Source organism: Vombatus ursinus, unplaced genomic scaffold (genome assembly GCF_900497805.2).
Source record: "Vombatus ursinus unplaced genomic scaffold, bare-nosed wombat genome assembly UNPS02010769.1, whole genome shotgun sequence".
In the NCBI taxonomy this organism is placed as follows: domain Eukaryota; kingdom Metazoa; phylum Chordata; class Mammalia; order Diprotodontia; family Vombatidae; genus Vombatus; species Vombatus ursinus.
Window position 1 is genome coordinate 3,691,891 of NW_020950547.1, and position 10,979 is coordinate 3,702,869.

At 38.4% G+C, this 10,979-nt stretch overlaps 1 pseudogene; it reads right to left on the reverse strand.

The window, feature by feature from the left end:
- Positions 1 to 281: 281 nt before the first annotated feature.
- Positions 282 to 1,800, reverse strand: LOC114038015 (annotated as a pseudogene).
- Positions 1,801 to 10,979: the final 9,179 nt, after the last annotated feature.

The following is a 10,979-nucleotide window of genomic DNA, read 5'->3' on the forward strand; positions in this document are numbered from 1 at the left end:
TAATGGTGATTTTCAGGGAGTCCAATGATTCTTTTTTTAAGATATATTTATTCAGTATCATGATCAAACTATTATATTTAGCAAGCAACAGCAAGGATGTAAGAAAAATCTACATTGAAACCCCTTGTTGGAATGCTTTATACTTTCTGAAAAACTAAAATAACCTGTTATACAATTAGTCACAAATATAATCTTGGTGGGTTTTTGTATGATTGGTTTTTTTTTTTTTTGGCCTAAACACAAAGAGTAAAAACCTGTCTTCTTAAAGCAATTGGGCCTTGCCACCACTGTACTTGACTGCATTCACAAATCTCTTGTGACTTGCAGCTTTCCTGTCACTTCTCTACTGTTCCCCTATTGCTAAGCTCTGTTTACTAAAAGTAATTAAAATCTTCTGTCACTGCTGTGTAGCTACTGCTACTACTGGAACTCCTACAGCCACTTTGGTTATGTGATTGTCAAAATACTGGCCCCATCATAAGGGCTGGAGGTCTTTCTTACAAAATTTCCTTTCATGAGACCGAAGGTTGAAAACTGTTGTAGTTGCCAAAGTCATCGTAGCTTCCAAAGATGTTTTTCTCATTGCCAAATCCATTGTAGCCACCTCCACTTTTGCCATATTCCCCACCACAACTGCCACTACCATAACCACTGAAGTTCCCATCATGGCCAAAGTTATTTCCACAAAAGCCACTTTTGTGGTCACCACCAAAGTTCCCACTTTGACCTCTCTGACTGGAAGAATCACTGGTCATTTCTTGCTTAAACAAAGCTTACCTTACTTCACAGTTGTGGCCACTCACAGTTTGCTGTTTTTGAAAGACAATCTTATTCACAGAGTCATGGTCATCAAAAGTTATGAAAAAGACCCCTCTTTTTGCTACTTCTTCATTCAGTCATGATTTAAATCATTTCAATTTTTCTCTATTGCTCAAAGTAGTATTTTAAATGTTATTCCTCAGTGACTTGTTTAATGTCATCCAAAAAGATTTTTTTCACAGTTAAGTGGGCACCTGGTCTTTGAGAGTCCTTAATGGAAACTGCTGTCTTTGGTTCAACAGTCAAAAATTAATTAAGCACCTACTATGTGCCAGGCACTGTGCTAAGTGTTGGGGATACAAATAAGAAAAAAGAAAGTCCCTGTTCTCAAGGAATTTACAATCTAACTAGAGGAGACAAAACACAAAAGGGGGCGGAAGGGGGGGGGGGGGGAAGGGAGACACCCAACACTAAGTAGAAAAGTCAATCAGAGAAGTCCCAAAGTAGAACAACCAGGTGAGAAGGGAGGAGATGAGCTGGGCTGTCTCCTTAAATGGAAGTTTAGAGTTGATGGCCCCACTCTCCAATCAGAGAGGTAGAGGGTAGTGATAAGGTAGATTACTAAGGCTGATGGGATCTTATAGGATGATGAGATTATCCCAGTAATGAGTTTCTTGGGTAGTAGAGAAGTCCCAAGGTGTTACAGACAGGTAAGAAACTATTCTCCCATCAACTTTTTGAGGTCTTGGCATTCATAGCCGCATCTACCTCTTCCACTGTGGTGTTGGTAACAAAACAAAATAACAGCAAGAATGCCCCATTGCTCAAAATAACTCTTTAGACTTTCATCTCTCATCGTGAAGCTCAGGCCTCCAGTGAAAAGCTTTCACAGATTCAGGCTCCTTGAGGGACTCCAACTTTGACATGGCAAGAAAGGTGGTCGATACTTCAGCAATCCTTCAATAGCATCAAGAACAAAAAGCTAGTCCGATAATTCTGAATTTATTTCTCCGTTTTCTAGGTCAGTTGTTTTTATATAAAATATTTTATATCATGTTTTTTCAATCTGTTGATTTTGTTCTAAAATTTTTTACTGTTGTATGGAGTTACTGATTTCTAATTTTCAATTAGAAATTAAATTCAAATTAGAATCCTAATTCTCAGGGAGTCTTTTTATGTGGATGAGGTTTGCCACTTTCTCATCTAAACTGTTTATTCTCCTTTCAATTCTTTCTTCCAGAGCTCTTATTTAATTTTTTATCTCTTGCTTCATTTTTTTTCTAGGTATTCACATAGTTCTTATAAAAGATCCATTGTTTTCCATATAAGTCTCTACTTCCATTTGTTATGGTTACTCTCTTCTTCTAGTTGGATTTTTAGGTATCTCTGGATTTATCTGGAATTGGGAAGACCCAAGTTCAAATCTGCCTCAGATACTTACTCGCTATGAAACCCTGGGCAAGTCACTTAAACCTCTATTTGCCTCAGTTTCCTTAACTGTAAAATGGGGATAATAATAGCACCTACTTCCCAAACTTGTTGTGAAGATCAATGATATAATAATATTTGTAAAGCACTTAGCAGTGCCTGGCACAGAGTAGCCACTATATAGATGTTTATTTCCTTTCTCCCCTCAATTTATTTTTTCTCCAGCTTTAAGTCCCAACTAAAATCCCTTCTTTTTCTGCTCTAGAATTTGTTTAGAGTCATTTTTATAGGTATTTGGAGGGGTTTGGGGGGCAAGCAAGTCACTGCTTTTACTCTGCCATCTTGGCTCCGCTCCCTAAAATCCCTTCTTTTTCAAGAAGCCTCTCCAAACCCCTCTTAATTCTAGTGCCTTTCCTTTATGAATTATTTTCTGTTTATTCTGTAAATAGCTTGTTTGGATGTATTTGTTTGCATGTTGTCTCTGCTCATTAGGTTGTGAGCTCCTTGAGGGCAAGGACCGTCTTTTGCCTCTTTTTTGTATTCCCAGCACTTAACATAGTGCCTGGCACACAGTTAGTGCTTAATAAATGTTGATTGATTGAATTCTTCATAGTGGTCATTGTCTTCTTTAGTTTACTCATCTCCCTAGCCTTAGTCACTGAACTGTGTGTCATAGGCCAGGCTCTGCCTCTTACCATACGTTTGGATGGGGTGGTCCTGACCCAGGTGACCTGGATTCCTGTTCCAACCTACACCTCCTAGGATTAGATCCTCTTGGATCTTTGAAGTTTAGATTGCTGGATCTTCAAGGAGCTCTATGGGTAGCTCAGAACAGAGGGCTAGGGAGTTTGAAGTCCTCAGGTGTCCTAGACCACATGTTCTTGCATCTACACTGACCATTGCCACTCCTGGTGACTTTCAAGGTTCAATTTGTAGGTTTCAGACCACCCTAGGATTTTCTCAGAGGAGCCTACCATTCATTCTGTCTCTGGACACAGAGCTCTACAGACTACATTTGTCTCTGGCCTCTTTCTTGTCACTCTGGAAGGAGACTGTCTTATTCATTTGCTGTTGGTTCATTTTTTGTTAGCTTCTGTTCTCTTGCCCGTTGGCTTTTGGCTGACTTTTTGTATAGTTCTGGGGCAGATGAGGTCATTTACTATAATCACTCATTGGATTTCTTGATTATTATTTGATCTGGTGCAGTTTGTAGGTTTTTACTGGAACAAAAACCTCTAAAGCTCTGCTGATTGTCTCCTTTCGATCAGCCATCTTGGCCAGATGCTTCCAGTTTCCCCATTTTATAGTTCAGGAAACCAAGTCTTAGAGAAGTTAAATGACTTGCTAAAGGCCAAACTGTTCATAAGTGTCAGAAGCAGGATGTGAACCCAAGCCTTCTTGATTCCAGGGCCTTCACTCTTGCCACTGTGCTTTCACTCTGTGACAAAGACTTGAGCTAGGGTGGTGGGTATGTATTTAGAAAGAAAGGAATGGATGTGAAAGATATTGTGAAAGTAGAATCAGTCAACTTGTCAGTTGATTGGATATGTAGAGTGATGAAAAAGGTATTGAAGATGACCCCAAGGGGACTGAAAGGATGGCCCTTGACAGTATTTAAAATATTTCTGTCTTTTCTATTTAAAGAGTTCAGAAGTGACTTGCCAATCTTCTTGACAAGATATTTCATCTTTGTGCCTTTGCACAGAATGTCCTTACCCTGGAATGCATCCTGTATTCATTACCTCGACTTCAGAGCAACCCTAGCTTCCTTCAAGGCTCAATTAAAGTGTCATCTCCTACATGAGAATTTTCCGGATCACCTTTGTTATTAGTGTCTCCCCCCGCCTCCATATTACTTTGTATTTACCTCATATGTTTATGTGGTTTTTTCCCTCCAGTAGAATGGAAGCTTCTTGAGGAAAAGGAATTTCTATTTTTGTCTTTATAGCTGTTAACACACCTAGCACAGTACCTGTAATAGTAGGCACCTAAGAATTTGATAAGTAGGCTTATCAAATGAATGAATTCTCTAATAGATGAATGGGTATGAATAGTTTCTTTTTTCTTTTCTTTTTTTTAAAATTAACTTTAAACTTAAATACTAAAAATTAAATACATAATAAGAAAAGAAAAAGAAACATGTTATAAATTTAAATAAAAAATAAGGGAAAAAAAGCATTGCCATGTGCATAGCAAAATGTAAGAGAGGATTCAAAATATACAGCAATAAATTTCTATTTCAAGGAAGCCTGTATAATAAATACTATGCATTGTGTTCAGAGCTGTCCATCTTTTCTTTGTTTCCTTTTAAGTTTTCTTTTGTTCTCTGCTGTGCACTTTTTACTGTTTTCATTTTCCCCCCTTACTCCCCAAGAAGAAGTCTACAATTAAACACAGATATATATGTATGTATGCACGCACATACATACACATATACAAACATACATATGTACATATGTACCACAAAGATGTATACATATACACATACATATACATACATACATGATCTATAATCATATTCATATATAGCCATATACATTCATATGCGTCTATGAAAGACTGTACTATACTTATTTGTCCTCTGTTTCTCTGGGGGTAAATAACCTCTTCATAAGTCCCATTCTTTCCATATTTTTCTAAGTCCACCCATCGTCATTTCCTATACTCCCTCAATATTCCAACTGTCTAGTTATTTTAGATAGTCTAAGGTTATGAATAGTTTCAAAAGAAGACCTTCAAAAGTATCAATAACCACGTGAAAAATACTCCAAATCATTCATAATAAATTAAAACAATTCTGAGTTTTCATCTCAAACCCATCAAATTGGCAGAAGTGATATTTATTTTGCTTCTTTTGTCCCAAATTGTGATTTCATCTCTATTGGGAACTTTTAAGACCTGCTAATGGTCACACTGGGCAAAGATGATAAATGACAAAAAAAGAAAAAAGTAAATGGAGGGGCATAGGAAAACTAGCACAATAATATACTGTTGGTGAGCTGTAAACTGGTTCAACCATTCTGGAAAGCAATTTGGAATTAGTGGGGAAAAATCTCTAAATTATTCATACCCTTTGACTCAAAGCTGCCATTACTGGGTATATATCCTAGGAATGCAAAGTCAAGAAGAAAGATTCCATATGTACCAAAAACAGAGTGGCACTTTCTTGTGGTAGCAAAAAAAAAAAAAAAGGAAACAATGCAGTTGCCCATCCGTTGGAGAATGGCTAAATGAATTGTGGTATATGAATATAATAGTATCATACCATAAGAAATGAAAAATATGAGAAATTTAGAGAGGCAAGGTAAAACCCATATGAACTGATGCAGAATGAAGTAAGTAGAACTAGGAGAACAATATATACAAAGACAAAGACTACAATAAAGTAAATGAAAACAATACTGAAAGGCAGCAGAACTATTCTGATTGATTATAATGATCAATCATGGCCCCAAGAACAGAGAATGAAATATACTTCTCTTTCCCATCCTCTCAATAGAGAAGTGGGAGATTGCATGTGGGAAACAGATTATGTTGGTTTTGTTTAACTTTTTTTTATGTTACAAGGGAGGGTTCATTGGTAGGAGTTGTTCCAGGAAAGGGCTTTGACATAAAAAATAAAAGATATTAATAAAACTTTTTTGTAAGAGTGAATGACCAGAGAGGAAGTGGAAGTGGTGAATGTCTAGGACTTTTTCTCTGAATTTAGTAATGAAGAAAGATGTTGGCTGATAACTTGAAAGGACTCAAAGTCAAGGGAAGGTTTTTAAAGAATAGAGGAGGCCAGCCACAAGTAGTGGGACATGCCTATAATCCCTGCTACCAGGGAATCTAAGGGGCTTGTTGATCACTTGAGCTCCAGAATTCTCACCTTCAGTAGGCTAAGTTGATTGGGTGGTTTTGTTATTCTGTTATTTCTGTTAGAAAAGAATGAATTGAGGGGCAATAGCAATACACTGGGGGTCAGAGAAAGGGAAAGAAAGGTTAGGGAAAATTATCTCACAAAATGAGGGTGTACAAGTAGACATCTAAACAGAGGAGGAGGGTGGAAGTGGCTGACCCTTGAACTTCTCTCCACTGCTCAAAAGAAGGAAGAATACACAAATACACACACAGAGTTTGGTACAGAAATACATTTCACACAACAAGGAAATAGTGGGGAAAGGGAAGAAGTGGGGAGGGAGGATTTGAGGAGAAGCAGATTAAGGGAGGGATTATTTGTAATCAAAACAAACTCTAAGAATACATAAAAATATTTGTAGCTCTTTGAAATAGCAAAGAGTAGGAATCTTTGCCAAAGAGGGGGTACCCATAAACTAGGGAATGGATGAACAAGTTGTATTATATAAATGTGGTAGAATACTGCTTTGCCAATCTCTTCTCAGCATGACTAACCCCAGTTCCAGAGAAGTAATGATGAAATATACTACCCACTTCATAAGACAGGGGTGAAGGACTCAGAATGCAGAATGAAACAAGTTTTTTGGTTGTTGTTAATTTCAGTCGTGTCCAACTCTTTGTGACCCCTTTTGGAATTTTCTTGGCAAAGATACTGGAGTGGTTTGCCATTTCCTTCTCCACTCATTTTACAGATGAGGAACTGAGGCTAACAGGGTTAAGTGACTCGCCCACAGTCACACAGCTGGTAAGTGTCAGAGGTCAGATTTGAACTCATGAAGATGAGTCTTCCCAATTTTAAGCCTAGTGCTCTATCCACTGCACCATCTATGGAAATTTGTGACATACACATATGTGTAATGGATTTTGTTTTTCTTGTATTTTTAGTTGGGAGTAGGGGTGAGTGAGGGGGTGGGTAAGAAGGCAGATTTTGGCTGATTAAAATTTTTTTATACTTCTTTTGCCATTTAGTCAATTCTGATTTTTAAATAGTTTTTTTCTTCAGTAATTTTTGTACCTCATTTACCAAGCTGTTAATTCTTGTTTCATAATATTCTTGCATAGCTCTCATTTCTTTTCCTAATTCATCCTTTATTACTACTCTTACTTGGCTTTTCAAACCTTTTTTTTTTAAACTGCTTTAAAAATTCTTCTAGGAATTCTTATGGGGCTTCTATCTAATCTGTATTTTTCTCTGAGTCTTTGCTTGTAGGTGTTTTCAAGTAACTATCTTATTTTGTCTTTGTGTCTTGATCTTCCCTGTCACGATAGTATTTTTTATGCTCAGGTTCTTCTTTTGTTGTTTGCTCATTTTTTCCTGCCTACTTACTGACTTTAGACTTTGTGTTACTGTTGGGTTCTGCTCACCTCTGGGGGGGTGGGAGGATGTTTGACTTGAGCTTTTGTCTTTTATGTCCTTCTGCTGTTTTCAAAGCTTAATCTGGGGGCCTATAAATTTTTGGTGCTTCCGAAGTGGTATGATCCAGGGAATAGTGGCTGCCTTCCTGGTTTACACACTTCAAGTTCCTGACCCAGGTCTGGGTCTGTTGGCTTGTATGTGGTTGAGTTTCCTTAGAATGCTGCTGGTTTCAATCACAGTCAGCCTGCTGGGAGGTTCTGGTCTTAGTCTCCTGACTTGGTTTATTCCACTTCAGGCTTATGTGTGGGACTAAATGTTAGCACTGAGTACCCCACCTGCTCTTGGGCTCAGAGATACACAGCTATGTTTCTGGGACTTGTTCCTTGCTCCTTACACAGGTCAGGCCCCTGTGGTCTCAAGACTGTGACCACTCCTCTCTGCTCCTGGAATTGTGATCTTGAGCTGGGTAACTACAGGGGTCCCCTGGGGTCTCTTTCTGCCCAGGTGTTCAGTCTCCTTACTGACCCTGGATGCTGGACTGCTCTCTGCTGCTGCTGCCACAGCCTGGGACTGCTCCCACTTTGATAGGCACCTGACCAGCCCCCACCCCAATGTCCAAAGACCTTTCTGTCTGTCTTCCTAAGCTGCCCAGGGCTGGAAAAATGACCCAATGTGACTTTTTCTTGGCTTTCTCCATCAGAATTTGGTTTGGCACATTTTCTAGATCATTGTGGAGAGGGTATGCTGGAACAGCTAGGCAAAAATGCTGTCTTTCACTCTACCTCAAAAATGTTTTATTTTTTATTTTTTTAAAGAAAAAGTAAGGAACTGGGAGATATGGAAGGAAGAAATAAATTTCAGAGTTCAAAGTCTTAGAAGCAGAAACATTTAGAATAATGGTGAGGGCCGTCAGTAAACTCTTCTCAATTATAAGAAATCAAAAGTTCCATCCCTTTCTTTCTCCTTTTTACAGTAGTGTAATCAGAGATGTGCTGGGGCCAATTCAAAACTAGGGAAAGCCAACTGTTAAATTTTCAATGTGAACATTTATACTTCCCAAAATGGCAAATGCCATAAATCAGAGTTTAATTTATTGGTTTTATTGATTGTCTAGACTTTAAAAAGTGGTTGAAAAAAATGTTAATAATGCAGATTAAACTTAAACATGGGTACAATTTTTTTTTTCCCCCAGAGAGCTGGTTGTTGAATATTTGCTAGCATATCCCTGGGTATGACCATCCCTATAAGTGAGTTGAGACAGAGGTCGTGGTAATTGATGAGGCTGATGAACAGAGAGGAGAGCAGGTTAAAGTTCTAGGATCTGCTTTCTCTTTGGGAATCTACTTACTCAAATGTTCATCTATTAGCCAAAGTTGTCATCTTTTTTTCTTTTTCAAAGTTTTCTTTCCTTTTCCCCACTCTCTAAAGTACAGTTGGATGGTCACTTAGCTTTGAGGTGACGGCAACCTTGCCTGGTAAGTGATGGGAGTAACAGGATCTTTATGATTCAATATGATTTGAACCAATAATGAAACACAGAGGAGAATACTCAGATGAACCTACTGCAAATAATAATAATTAGATCCCATTATTATCTTTCAGTTGTCCAGATCCTAACAAAGATCCCAAACAGAGGAAGATACAAGCCTAGATATAAGCCTCTTCCAAGAAGAGTAACTTTACCCATGAGGTAAAGAGACTTCCTTGGCTAGGTCACAAAACAAGTCAGAAGTAGAAACAAGATCTGAAAATCTATTCTTCTTACTTTCCAGCCCTATTGTCCCCTTCAACACTCAAACATGCTGCTTTCTTTTCCTAATGACTAACTGAAAGGAAGGAGAAATCATTTTTCAGGAGTTAGAGAAACTGACACTATGGTAAGACTGTGGTATCTTTTGTCTTGCCTGTATGTTCACAATTCAATTAATTTTAATATAATTTGTTATTTTGATACATGCATATGATGCATATAGTGTATGCATTTGATATCTAGTGTTTAATTGGTTATCTTGACCTGACATAACACTTTGTTTCAAGCCTCTCTAACTTGAATGGATAACCCACAGAATTCATTCGTCAGTAAGCAAATTTTTGACAGACATTGCAGACAAATAATGAGCTGGTCCCAGAATGGAATAGGAGAAGGAGAGCAAATTGGATTGCCTTTGGGAAATTATGCAATGATTTTAATGACCTCAGTCTTTTCCCTGAAAAAATGACCTATCTTTTAAAAAATGTTTTATTACTTTTTTGAAAAACATAATTGTCACTTTGCCCCTCACCCCAATAAAGTCCTCCCTCAGAACAAATACATACAGTCAAGCAAAACATATCAGTTCAGGAAGCCCATTTTAAGATTAGTATTCTTTTGGTGATGCTCTGTGGCAGCCAGTTTGAAATACCACACTCTCCAAAGAATTACATTTGTGGGTCACCCAAAGGGCAATGGAGAGGAATATGGTGGGCAAGATTAAACTGCAGTCTATTGCCAGCAAAGAATTATGTGGGAGTAACAGCCCAAAGGATATTTTCAAAGTAACATATGACCAGAAAAGGAGGCAAGCCTTTCATAGACTAAAAGTAAAAGATACCTGATGGATCACAAGGGTCCATTCAAGATTCTTGGGGCCTTCCTTTGGATTCCATGAAATGTTGGAAGATCTTAAGGAAGGCCCCCAGTAAGGTAAGTGAAGTTCTGTGAAAGATTTTATGGGAAGTCATGGACAAATCACACAGGATAAAAAGGCACAGATGGGTTATCACCTTTGGAGGGAGCACCACATGAATGAGATCACAAATAATAATGATAATAATAATAATCTATGATATATACTGCTTTAAAGTGTACAAAGCATTCTACATAGATTAACTCAGGTGAGCCTACCAGCTAACTTATGAAGTAGGGACTGTTGAGGTCCTGCCGGAAAGAATTCGACCCAAGCCTTCTTTCAGCCAAAGACAAGGTTTATTAGAACATCTGTCATATTGGGCATACTCTTTAGGAATCTGAACATTACTGTGCTATTGGCTAGATTGTAAGAATCTGAGCCCATGGCTAGATTATAAGAATCTGAGCAGTAGCTAAATTTTAAGACTCTAAGCACCTTAATGGAGACAAGATGGACCTTATATACAGAAAGACTATGGGAGGGATCTAGGAGTGGCCAAGTAGTTTGAGGTGACTGGAGGAGGGGTCTAAGGAGGATCTGAATGGGAGTGGCCAGCAAGCTGGGGTGAACAGAATGCCAGGGACCTGGACCATGTGGCCAAGGGAGCCTAAATAGGATTAAGGGTGGGAAGTGGCCAGGGCAATTGGGAGGTAACAGAACGGAATTGGGAGATTGGGTGTAGCCACAAAGAAAGGCCTGTTGAGTGGATTACAGCCTCAGGCAAACAGATTTGGCCATATGGGAAAGTCCAGGGTTTTTCCTTTTTGGAGTTGAGTTCGCGTCCTCATCAGGTACTACATGTGTTATTTCTCTATTTTACGGATGAAGAAGTTGAGGTGCAGTCCAGGGGTGTGTTGGAGTCAGAT